A 13050-nucleotide genomic window follows, 5' to 3' on the forward strand; every position below is an offset into this window, starting at 1 on the left:
GAATGCAAATACAATGAAATGAAAGATGAAATGGAAGAAAAGAAGCAAAAGAGCTCCAAATGAGGAGGTGGAGAAAAATGGGAGATTAGTAACAGCTAAAGCTGAACCTATTCAGAGAATCTTTCCAAACCAAACTTTATTTTTATTTTTATCTTTTATTAATTAATCAATTTTTATTTATGTATTTTTCCATAGTTAGATGATTCATATACTTTTCCTCCCTTTTCCCCCTCCCCTTTCCCAGAGGCAAATCGACTGGGTACATATGTATTATTACTTAATCCCAATTTCCATATTAATCATTATTGTAATAATTTTTTAAAAACCAAAATTCATATAAACAGGTGAAAAATGAAATGTTTTCCTTCTGCACTTTTATTCCTACTGTTCTTTTTCTTGATGTGGATAGCATTCCTTCTCATAAGATCCTTGGGATTGTCCTGGATCATTGCATTGTAGCAAAGTTGATTAAATATGATTGCCACACAATATTTCAGTCTCTGTGTACAATGTTCTCCTAGTGCTCCCCATTAAACTCTACATCAGTTTGTGGAGGTCTTTCCAGCTAATATGAAAATCAAGAAGTTCATCATTCCTTATAGTACAATAGTATTACACCATCATCATACACCACAATTTGTTCAGCCATTCTCCAATCAAAGACACCCATTAATTTTCCAATTTTTTGCCACCACAAAGAGCAAGGCTATGGATATTTTTGTACAAATATTTTCCTTATTATGTTTTTGGGGTACAAACCTATTAGTGGTGTTCCTGGATCAAAGAGTATGCATTCTTGCAAAGCCCTTTGGGTAAAATTCCAAATTGCCTTCTAGAATGGTTGGATCAATTCACAATTTCACCAGCAGTGTATTAGTGTCTCAATTATGCTATATCCTCTCTGAAATTTATTATTTTCCTTTACTTTCATATTGCCTACTTGCTAGGTGTTAGGTGGTACTTCAGAGTTGTTTGGATTTGCATTTCTCTAATTAGGATGGTTTTTAGAACACTTTTTCATGTGATTATTGATAGATGTAATTTCTTCATCTGAAAACTGTCTATTCATTTCCTTTGACCAGTTATCAATTATGGAATGGCTTGATTTCTTCTACATTTGACTTAGTTCCTTATATATTTGGGAAATTAGACCTTTGTCATACAGTTTTGTCCTAATTTTTTTCCCAGTTTCTTGCTTCCCTTCTAATTTTAGTTGCATTTGTTTCACTTGTACAAAACCTTTTTTAATTTAAAATAATCAAAATTACTCATTTTACATTTTGTAATGTTCTTTATCTTTTGTTTGTTCTTAAATTCCTTCCTTTCCCATAGATCTGACAGGTATGCTTGTCTATATTTACTTAATTTATTCAAGATTTCACTCTTCATATTTAGGTCATTTACACATTTTGAATTTATCTGTATATAGGGTATAAGATGTTGATCTAAACCTAATTTTTCCATACAGTTTTTCCAATTTTCCCAGCAGTTTTTGTCAAAGAGTGAGTTCTTGCCTCCAAAGCTGCTATCTTTGGGTTTATCAAACACTAGCTTGCTGAAGTCATGTACCCCTAGTCCAGTGATGTGCAAACTTTTTATTTTATTTTTTATTTTTTAATAACCCTTACCTTCCATCTTGGAGTCAATACTGTGTATTGGCTCCAAGGCAGAAGAGTGGTAAGGGTAGGCAATGGGGGCCAAGTGACTTGCCCTTGATCACACAGCTGGGAAGGGTCTGAGGTCATATTAGAACCTAGAACCTCTTGTCTCTAGGCCTGGCTCTCAATCCACCGAGTTACCCAGCTGCCCCCTGGGCAAACTTTTTAAAGAGGGGGCCAAAGGAAAGGAAATGCTCATCTGTCAGTCTGTTACTATGGCAACTCTTTAAAGTTTCATTGTATTGTATCCTACTCATTGTATTCGTCAGATTAGGAATAATGTTGAGAGGGCCAGATAGAACATTTCAGGGGACCACATCTGTCCTGTAGTGGTTGGGTAGTAGTTTCCCCTAGTCTATTCCATTGATGCACCCTTCTATTTCTTAGTGTAAGAGGGAAAAAGGGGGTTTATGGGTTCAGTATATTAAAAGGTGGTCGCCAGAGGATTGAACTATTATCAATCCTCAATTAAGAATAATCTCAAGTCAAAATTGACTTTTATGTAAATTTATTTACATGAGAGAAGAGAGAAAGACATTAAGAATCTATCTCACTGATTAGTCCAGGTATATCTTAACCCTCAGCCAAGGGTTAAAAGGCCTGAGGCCTGGAGGTGAATGGAGCAAACTCCACTCACAGAGTCTATAAAAGGAAGTTTCTTAATAGAAGTTCAGGAAGATTCAGTCTTTAAACTCACCACATGGAACAGTCTCTGTCATGAACCAGCAACTCACCACGTGGAACAGTTTCGGTCATGAACCAGCAAAGCTCCCTCAGGTCTCCTTCACCATACCAGTCACAGGCTTACTCCCCTTCCTCTTTGGAAGGAGTCACATATATGTCACTTCCAGAGCCTTCCCTTAGCCTGCGTGTCCAATCACAATACTCTTTCTCATAGAAAGTGTAGTGGGTGGTGTATCAATTCTGATTCATTACTCATTCTAGCACAGGTGGGTTAGGACCTCCCAGAATTGGAAGGTGCTCTCACCTTTGGTGATTAAATCTAAAGATGGGCAGTGTATACTTAATCCAATTATCACATTAGTCAGTACCATATTGTTTTGATGATCACTGCTTTGTAATACTGTTTAAATCTGATACTTCTGGGCCCCCATCCTTCACTTTTTTCATTATTTCCTTTGATATTCTTGATCTTTTATTCCTCCAGATGAACTTTATAATATGTTTTCTAATTTTATAAGAAAAGTTTTTAGTAGTTTGATAGGTATGGCACTGAATAAGTAAAATAGTTTAGGTAGGATTGTCATTTTTATTATATTAGCTCATCCTACCCAGGAACAATTAATTTTTCCCAATTGTTTACATCTAATTTTATTTCTGTGAAGTGTTTTTTAGTTCTTTTAATAAAATTCCTGCATTTGTCTTTGCAGATAGATTCCCAAATATTCCATATTATTTAGCATGATTTTAAATGGAGTTTCACTTTCTAACTCTTACTGCTGATTTTTGTTGGAAATATACTGAAATACTGATGATTTGTGTGGTTTTGCTTTATATCCTGCAACTTTGCTAAAATTATTAATTATTTCTACCTTTTAGTTGGTTTTCTAGGATTTTCTAAGTATTCCATCATATCATCTGCAAAGTATATAATTTAGTTTCCTTATTGCCTACTTTAATCCCTTCAATTTTGTTTTCTTCTCTAATTGCTACCACTAGCATTTCTACTATAGTACTAAATAGTAGTGTTGATAAATGGGTATCCTTGTTCCAAACCAAACTTTAAGAAGTACATTAAAATGACAAGATACAAAAACCAACAACAAGAAAGGAGAGGAAAGGTAGTCTGTAGCAGAAAAGTAGGCAAAAAGAATTTAATTTCATGAATAAGTAAAACTGCACAAAAGAGTGCAGGCTGACCACACACACACACACACACACACACACACACACACACACACACACACACACACACACAAATAGGAATTGGCCTCAGAGACTGGGATAACTCAAAAAGGAATTATAAAAGCAAATTAGAGGTGGAAGAAAAATGGGGGAAAGAAATGAAAATAATAAAAAAAACAAAATAATAGCTTAAAAAGCAAAATTGGTCAACTGGAAAAAGAGGGAAAAAATCCAAAGAGGAAAAGAGTTCTATTAAAAGTAGAATGGACCAAATGGGAAAAAAACAGTAGAAAAGACATGGAAGAAATTCACACTTTTAAAATTAGAATTGGATGACCTAATAATATCATGAGACATCAAGAAATAATGTTACAAAATTTAAAAAATTAAAAAAAGAAGAATATCTGAAATATCTCATTGAAAATACAACTGATCTTGAAAATAGATCTAGAAGATGCAATTTAAGAATTATTGGACAAGCTGAAAATCGTGATAAAAAACCTAGATATCATATTACAAGAAATTATCCAAGAAAACTTCCATGATATTCTTGAAAAAGAGGATAAAATAGAAATTAAAACTATCCGGGGATCACCTCCTGCAATAAATTCCCACACTGAGATTCCAAAGAATGTTATAATCAAGTTTAAAAGCTCCCAGGCCAAGGAGAAAATACTGAAGTCAGGAAAAACAAACAAAAAAACACAAATCACATATCTTGGAGTCTCAGTCAGCATTGCACAGAATATGGCAGCTTCCACTTTGAAGGACCAGAAGTCTTGTAATATAATCTTCGCTAAGGCAAGGGAACTGGATTTATAAACAAGAATGAACTACTCATCAAAACTGACTATATTCTTTCTGAGAAAATTTGGTCATTAAACAAAATAGATTTCCAAAGATTCCAGACAAGTCCAGATTTAAAGAGAAAATTTATTGCCTAAATACAAAATTCATGAGAAGCATAAAAAGGGAAATAAGAGAGAGAAAATAATTTAAAGGCCTCAATAAGATTCAATTGTTTATATTCCTATTGGAAAGATAATATTTGTAACTCTTAAAATGTTTTATCATTATCAGAATAGTTAGAAGACTTATATATAGGAAGAAGGTGTGGTAGTAAGTTGTTTAGGATGATAGGCAAAAAAGAGGTGAAAAAGAGGATTACACTAATAGAAATGGAAAGAGAGGAGTAAAGTGGGGTAAATTATATCACATAAAGAGACATGGGGGAAAAAGAGTATTTCATTAGAGGGGAGGATAAGGGTGATGACAGATATTATTTAAAACTCATTCTCATTGGAATTGACTCAGAAAAGGAATAAGAGTCAGATTCGTTGAGATACAGAATCCTATCTTACCCTACAGAGAGGTAGGAGAGAAATAAGAATGTGGGTGGTGGTGAGGAGAGTAACATAAGGGAAGAAAAAGTGTGTGGGGGCAATTAAAAGACCCTATAGAGAAGTAGGAGGGGAATAAGAAGTATGGTGTTTGGAAGGAGAGAAAAATAAGGGAAGTAGAATGGAGGAAGTAATTAAAAGCAAAACACTGGCATGGAAGGAAAGAGTGAAAGAAGAAAGGGCAGACCATTTTTGGATTAGAAAGATTCTCTGAGGAGTTTTAGCTTTTGCTGCTCTTAATGCCCCATTTGTCTCTGCCCCACATTTAGAGTTCTTTTGCTTCTCTTCTTCCATGTCATCCTTCATTTCATTGTGTTTGTATTCAATTTTCAACCTAAACTTTCTAAAATTTCATTCACTTTCCTTTCTTATTCATTTTTATTATATTTATTTATTTCTGATAGGGGAAACTTGAGGAAATCAAGATGGAAGGAATACACAGATGATAATCATAATTGTGGATGTAAATGGGATGAATTGACCCTTAAAATAGAAGTGGATAGCAGAGTGGATTAAAAACCATATACTATTTACACAAAACAAAATTGAGGCATTTAGACACACAGAGTAAAGGTAAGAGGTTGGAGAAAAATATTAGCCTTCAATTAAGATTTTTAAAAAAGCAGGAGTAGCAATCATTAACTCAGACAAAGCTTAAGCAAAAATAGAGTTGATTCAAGAAGAGAGGAAAGGTAATTACATCTTGATAAAAGATAATATAGAAAATTAAGTAATGGTATAGCATCCATATTTTTAAAGGAGAAACTAAAGGAACTTAAAGAGGAAATAGACCTTGAAATAGATTAGTGGGGGATCTCGAGTTTCCGCGATCATAAATATAATGAAAAAATGAATAAGAAGGAAGTAAACAAAATTTTAGAAAAGTTAGGTTTAATAGATGTCTGGAGAAAAATGAATGGGGATAAAAAGAAATATACATTCTTGTCAGTAGCACATGGTACATTGAAAAAAATTACCATGAACTAGGATATAAAAAATTCACAACCAAAGATTTAAAGAAAAATTAATCCCAATAATATACAAACCATTTGGAAAAATAAGAAATGAAGGAATTCTATTACTTTCTTTACATGATCAAATATGGAAATGATAGCTAAACCAGGAAGACTAAAAAAAGATAAATGAAATTATAGACAAATTTCCTTAATGAATATTGATTGATGTAAAAACCTTAAATAAAAAACTAGCAAAGTAACTACAGAAATATATCATGAGGATTATTCAGTTGAGAGGATGTCCATCAACTGGGGAATAGTTGTATGAATTGAGGTACATGTCAATGATGGAATACTGTTGTGTAATAAGAAATGATGAGCAGGATAATTTCAGAAAAATCTGGAAAGACCTACATGAACTGATGCTGAGTGAGGTAAACTGTATTATTTAAAATCACTTGGGATACATGGAACTACATTTCCCGTGATCCCCAATGGGTTTCCTGTTTTGGATTACGTATTAAAGGTGAGGGACTGTTTTAAATAGGGGGGAAGTGACTTTGAACTGCCTCTTTAGCTGCCGGGCACGCAAAGGTACGAAAGGTAAAAATGGCTGAGGCGGCAGTTTGAATACTTACAGGCACGTGATCTAATGATTTTATCTCTATCAGCATGGCTTTTATTAAAATACTATTCACCCTTTTAATATCTGCCTTCATCATTTTTAAAAATAACAAAACAGAACCAGGAGAATATTGTACACAGTAACAGCAATGTTGCATGATGATTGACTATAAAAGACAACTCTTCTGCGTAATATAATAATCCAAGACAATTCTGATGGACTTATGAAAAATAATGCTATTCACCACTAGAGGAGGAACTGATGGAGTTTGAATGCAAATTGAAGCATAATGTTATTCACTTTGTTTGCGTTTTTATTTTTGAATTTTGGTTTTATATAATATTCTCTCACAACATGACCAATATGGAAATGCTTTTGTGATATCATACACATATAATCTGGATCAAATTGCTTACCATCCCAGGGAGGGGAAAGAGAAGGAAAGGAAGGAAATAATTTGGGTATTGTAATTTTGGGAAATATATGTAAAAGACTGTTATTACATATAATTTGGAAATAAAATATTAAATTCAAGAAAAACCAGTACTAATTTTATTTCTGAACAAAATAATTTCATTAATATTTTTCCATTTGATATTCTCCATGTAAATCTACCTTTGGAATTTGGAAAATTATATTTTCACTGAGTCCACAGTCAGCTTTCATAGTGCACAAAATTGGATGTCTGTGTTTGTATGTGGTCATCAAATTCTATACACATCTCAAAAACAGCAGTAGCAATCAACTAATTATAGATCCAATCAGCCACCTGCACCTTCAGAAGCTGAGGCAAGTGTGCTCCCAATTAGCTAAATGTTAGTGCAATTATTTGCACAAGCAAGTGGACCCTTGCAGGTAAATAAGTAACAACTCCAAAACTTAGTCCTGAAAAACACCTTGAAATGAGAAAGACACAGCTTCTGGAACTAGGTCTCTGTCTGTTCTTCAGAACCACTTTCTGGGAGGAATAATACAATGAAAACTGCTACAAAAAGCAGACAATGCTGCCCCACAATATACCATGTGCATAAGATTTTATTTTCTTAAGATATATATTGATGATAACTTCTTACTGAGTAGTCAAGAAATATGCTAATACTACCTACTTTGTGCTAAAAAAGAGAAAATGTTTCATCTTCTTAAATCTGATTCTATGAAAAATGCTTTCAAAAACACATGTAATGAAACCATAAGCCATAACAACAATAGAAGAACAGAGTTTAACAGAAAAACAATGATGTGAAGAGGAAAGAAGACTGGTTTTGGAGTCAGATGACCAATCTGAATCCCATCCCTGTTTCCCACATGCATACTGACTATAGTGACCTTGAGCAAGTCATTTGTTCTTTTTGGGACGTATTTTTCTCGTCTGCAACATGGGGTTGTTGTACTAAATAACTAAGGAATCTTCAGCTCTAAAATTATGATTTTATTAAAATACTGGGTAGTAAATTCAATGAGTCAATGTAATATAATTAAAGTGTTCTGTATTCATGCCCTAATTATGTTCCTTTAAAAATGGGCTACTGTTCTATTGGCCTTAATGTAGTATAGTGAATTTTAAGACTTATCTAAAATGAATATGTGATTTAAGAAAAAAATGTTCATTTGGACTAACATGCACTATTCAATACAAGTATTAATTATAAGTTATATATTGTGATAAAATTTGTGGTTGGCTAATATTTTTAAAATAATTTAATCAAGATAGGCTTATTTGACAGAATGTAGCATCTGGATTTTTTCTTACCCTAGTCTGAAAATATATAAATTATTCATGGGAACTGTTATTTAATTTATATCTGCCAATAGCAACTTCATTCTCAAAGGGAGACAGCCTCAGGATAGCATGAGTTCAAATTCTGCTTCTGAAACATACTGGCTTTGTAATTATAGGGAACTCAATTAGCCTCTCTTTATCCTGGAATTTTTGAAGAAAGTAGAGGAGGGACCCACCTGTATTGCTAAAGTAAGATGACAGCTGGAATTCCCTACAGTGTTGTGATCACAGACATGATAGAAAAAATTAAATATTTCTGATTTTCTTTGTTGCCATTCATTGGTTTCCAACTTTTACTGACAATAATTGGGGCAAAAACACTGGTATATTTCGCCATATCCTTCCCCAGATAATTTTAAAGATCAAAAAACTGAGGCAAACAAGGTTAAGCATTTTGCCAGTACCACAGAGCTAATGACTATCTGAGGCCAGATTTGAACTCAAGTCATCATGACATCAGGCTTGGTATTCTATCAACTTGGACACCTTGCTGCCCAATATTTCTTATAGAGCTTGTCATGTAATAAAAAGTCAAAACTTTATTCATAAGTTGGATAGGTCTCTGTTGTGCCATCTGGCATTGGTCCTCAGTATATATTTTCTCTGGACATAAACTTTTATAAAAAGGGGAAATTTACATAATTCCATTTCCTTTGGCATTCATACAATAGCTTTTCTTTAAGAATGCAACAAGAACTCAAGATGCTCAATACAATTTCACTCATAGGCACTGTGTGTGCTATACTCATGAGCACTTTCCCATGAACTCATCTATATGGTTGTTTTTACATAGTGTATGGCACTATATATTTGGAAAGCTGAAAGCAGTTCAAAAATTCTATAACTCCACAAGTTTCTCTATAATGAATGATCACAAGAAGGGAGAAAATTCAGGCAATCCTTCTGTGGGGACTGGGGAGGGGAGGTGGGGAGGAAGTGATGACTTGGGCTACTGAGGGAAAGTATGTGTTGAACCCAACGAGTCATGGTCTCTTTGTGTCTGTAGAGGACATGTGGGAACTCAGAATTATGCTTAGAATCAAAAGGAAACCAGCAGTGAGTTGTTCAGCTTTTCTACTTTGGAATGATGAAGAGCTGAGTGAACACAGCTGGGATTGAAACCAATGGTTCCAGATGGCACAGATATTTCAAACCTGATGCTTCCTAAGGCAACTGCATTACACAATTTCATCTGCTGGAAGCAATAATGCATTCAAGGATGCAATAGTTAAGCCTTTAGCATGTCTACATAAACAATACCAATTCAAGACATTGCCTGGATACAAAAGATCAAGGAGAATGAAGGGAATTATCTGAATATCCAACCAAAAAAGAGCATCTTTGAATCAGTGATCTGATTAAACAGGGCACTCAGAAATATTTTTGGCTTCAGTTATATGGATACATGTCTCAATTCTCCTATTTCCTTTGCATTTACAAATGTAGATTAAGTAGCTATTTTAAAATTTGAAGTTGTTAAATGCAGAATTATGGCCAGATTGCATGCTGTAGAAAGTGTGACAAACATAAGAGATCAGAGGATCCTAGACATAAAGTTGAAAGGAACTTCAGGGATCACCTCATTTTTATATACATGTATACATATAGGTAACATATATGTTTTATATATATATATATATATATATATATATATATATACTCTATTTTAAAAATAAAAAGCTGAAGTCCAATGAATCTGACTGGTCAGAAAATATACTAGCACTTACCTATCCAAATGAGTATTGCACTCTGAGTCAATCACTTTTAGAGGCCCTTAAATATTTTCATGACAAGCTGAAATTTCTCAACATATTTTTTGAAACTGCTTTTGGAATGATGGTCAAGAATCAGCAACCTGGAGCAAGCCAGAGCAAGTCTAAGGTTACCCAAAGCCAATATTTACTGACCCTATCAACTATTACTTGTAGCTTTGTGATGAGATAGAGAAGATCAGAAAGAGTACGTAGCCAACTCAAAAGATTTCATATTAGGAATTATGTGACTGAGCACTAAGGAAGCTGTGACTACTCAACTACTGTCAGAAATATTTTTAAGACTGTGATTATTGAATGAGAGACTACTGGACTGGAGAGGTCCAGAATTGTACTGATTTTCAAAAGATGGAGAAAAGAGTGTGAAAACTATAGGGAAACTTCTTGGTACATATTTTAGCCATATTAGGAAAGGGAGGCTAACTAAAAATGTAGAAAAGAAGAGGAGGATTATATATAGAGAGAGCATAGTTCCATCAAAATCATGCCAGACTCCTTTTTTTTATAGTTAGAAGACTGGTAGATTATTCAAAAGTAGAACATATAATTAACCTAGGATTTAGAAAAGCATTTGATCAAACAGATGTGTGTGAAGAATTCAATAAACATTTATTATGGACCTACTATGTGATAGGAGTGCTATTCCATATATTGGGGATACAAGGAGAAAAGAAAGTCCTTGATTCCAAGAAGCTCACAGTCTAATGTACATGACAAGACTTATGGAGAATTAAACTATACACAGGGATGGAAAATTGGAAGGAAGGCACTTGAATTAAGTCTTATAAGGAAAGATTTCCTGTAGAAGGTAAGGTTTAGTTGGAACTTACAGGAAGCCAGGAAAACAAAAAGATGAGAAGGGGATTTCAGGCATGGGGGATACCCAGGGAAAATGTTTGCTATTGGGATGTAGAGGTTCTTATTCAAAGAACATCAAGGAAACCAGTGTAACTATATCACAGAATACACTGGAGATGGGAGGAAGTGTACTGTATATGAAGTGTGGAAAGATGTGAGTTAGGCTAGAAAGGTCTTTGAATGACAAAGCATGTTATATTTGGTTCCAGAGGTGATAAGGAGCCAATGAAGTTTATTGAGTAGAAGAGTGACATAGTCAAAAGGGAACATTAAAAAGATCACCTTGTCATATGAGTGGGGGAATGGACCAGAGTGGGGAAAGATTTATTACAAACCTGTTTCTCAGGCAATGATATAACTAGTTATAACTATTCAATGGATGACCCCAAAGAGTAGTAAGTAATGGTTCAAAGTAAATTCAGAAGGCCATCTTGAGAATAATGTTTTTCATTGGTCTATGCCTGGCCCTAGTGTAAAATTTTCATCAGTTATTTAAAGTATATATTAAAATTACCTTCTGTCTTAGAATCAATATTGATTCTAAGGCAGAAGAGCAGTAAGGACTAGGCAATGTGGGTTAAGTCACTTGCCCAGGGTCACACAAATAGGAAGTGTCTGAGGTCAGATTTGTACCTAGGATCTCCCATCTCTAGGCCTAGCAATCAATCCACCAAGCTATCTAGCTGCCCCTTAGGTTTCAGGGATGTTTTAAACTAAATATGTAGATCATGTAAAACTAGGAAGGGTAGCTAACCTATTCAATGATAGCTGAGATCAAAAAGCTCTTGACAGATGGAGAAGTTGTTTTAATCTAATAAGATGGAATGTAATATAAATAAATGTAAAGTTCTTATTAAATAGTTATTTCTTTCCTAGTTTTGTTTTTATTTTTGGATTAGAAGAAGGAGCTATATATGGGGGCAGTGTTGCAATTGGAATAAGGGGATGCTTTTCTAGGCAAAATCTCATGTTTCAAAGCAGAGTTCTAGATAATCCTTGGAGGACTGATGGAGAAAATTTAATTTTCTGATTAAGCAGGAAAGCCAACAGTTAATGTCCTTATTGAATTCCAGAGGCTTTTAGGTACTCCAGCTTGGGAGGAGATAGTGCTGATGAAGATCTGATGTCACAGTACTGCTCTGAAAATTAATTTAGCAGAGCATTCTGGAGAACAAGATATAACAGCAGCAGCAGCAGCAGCAGTAATAGTAGTAGTAGTAGTAGTAGTAGTAATAGTAGTAGTAGTAGCAGCAGCAGCAGCAGCAGCAGCAGCAGTAGCAGTAGTAGCAGTAGTAGCAGTAGTAGCAGTAGTAGTAGTATTCAGTCTGTTATATAATGTACTGACTGATTAGAGGCATATAATTTTGCCAGAGAAACAGAGTGAATCAGGGAAAACAAGATCATAATCAGTGCAACTAAATAAGATGCCAGACAGAGACCCCATATATCCCAGACTATGGGAGTATATACAACATAGACTTTGTTTCAGATTTGATGAACCTAACAACTTATCTTAGCAGTAAACAGCAAGTGTAGAGACAAGAAAAACAACCAGGAGTGTGGGGAAAAATTTTAACCAAGGGGTAGAACCAACCAGAGATCTGGTGCTAAGATTTGCAGAACCAAAAATTAACTTTAAAGAAAAATGTTTTAAGGTCCTAGCTAGAGACAGAATATCAGCTTTTGACCTGGGGAGTCCTATTGCCCTGTTAATGGTGAGAACATAGAGCCTCCATGTCCCATTAAAGAAAAAAATCCTGAATTTTGTGATAAATGTGGAAGACAGAGTTTTATTCCAAAAGAGTACAGAGAGATGTGAAGTCATTCTTCCCATAATATATCAAAAAAGTGGTATCTGAGGGTAAATAGTTCTGGGAGTTACTGAGATAATAGGGATTTGGTATTATAAATAGATAGACAGACAGCAGACAGATGGGGCAGACAGGTAGATAGAGGCTAGATAGATACATAGATTTTTAAAAATGTTACAATACTATATGATAAACATTTATTAAGTATCTACTATGTGCCGGGCACTATGCTAAGCACTAGAGATAGAAGTAAGGAAAAGATAATCTTATTATTGTAGACCTCCTTATAGAATGGACATAAGAATCATTATAGTTTTCCAAAAG

The sequence above is a fragment of the Gracilinanus agilis genome, chromosome 5, assembly GCF_016433145.1.
Source record: "Gracilinanus agilis isolate LMUSP501 chromosome 5, AgileGrace, whole genome shotgun sequence".
In the NCBI taxonomy this organism is placed as follows: Eukaryota; Metazoa; Chordata; class Mammalia; order Didelphimorphia; family Didelphidae; genus Gracilinanus; species Gracilinanus agilis.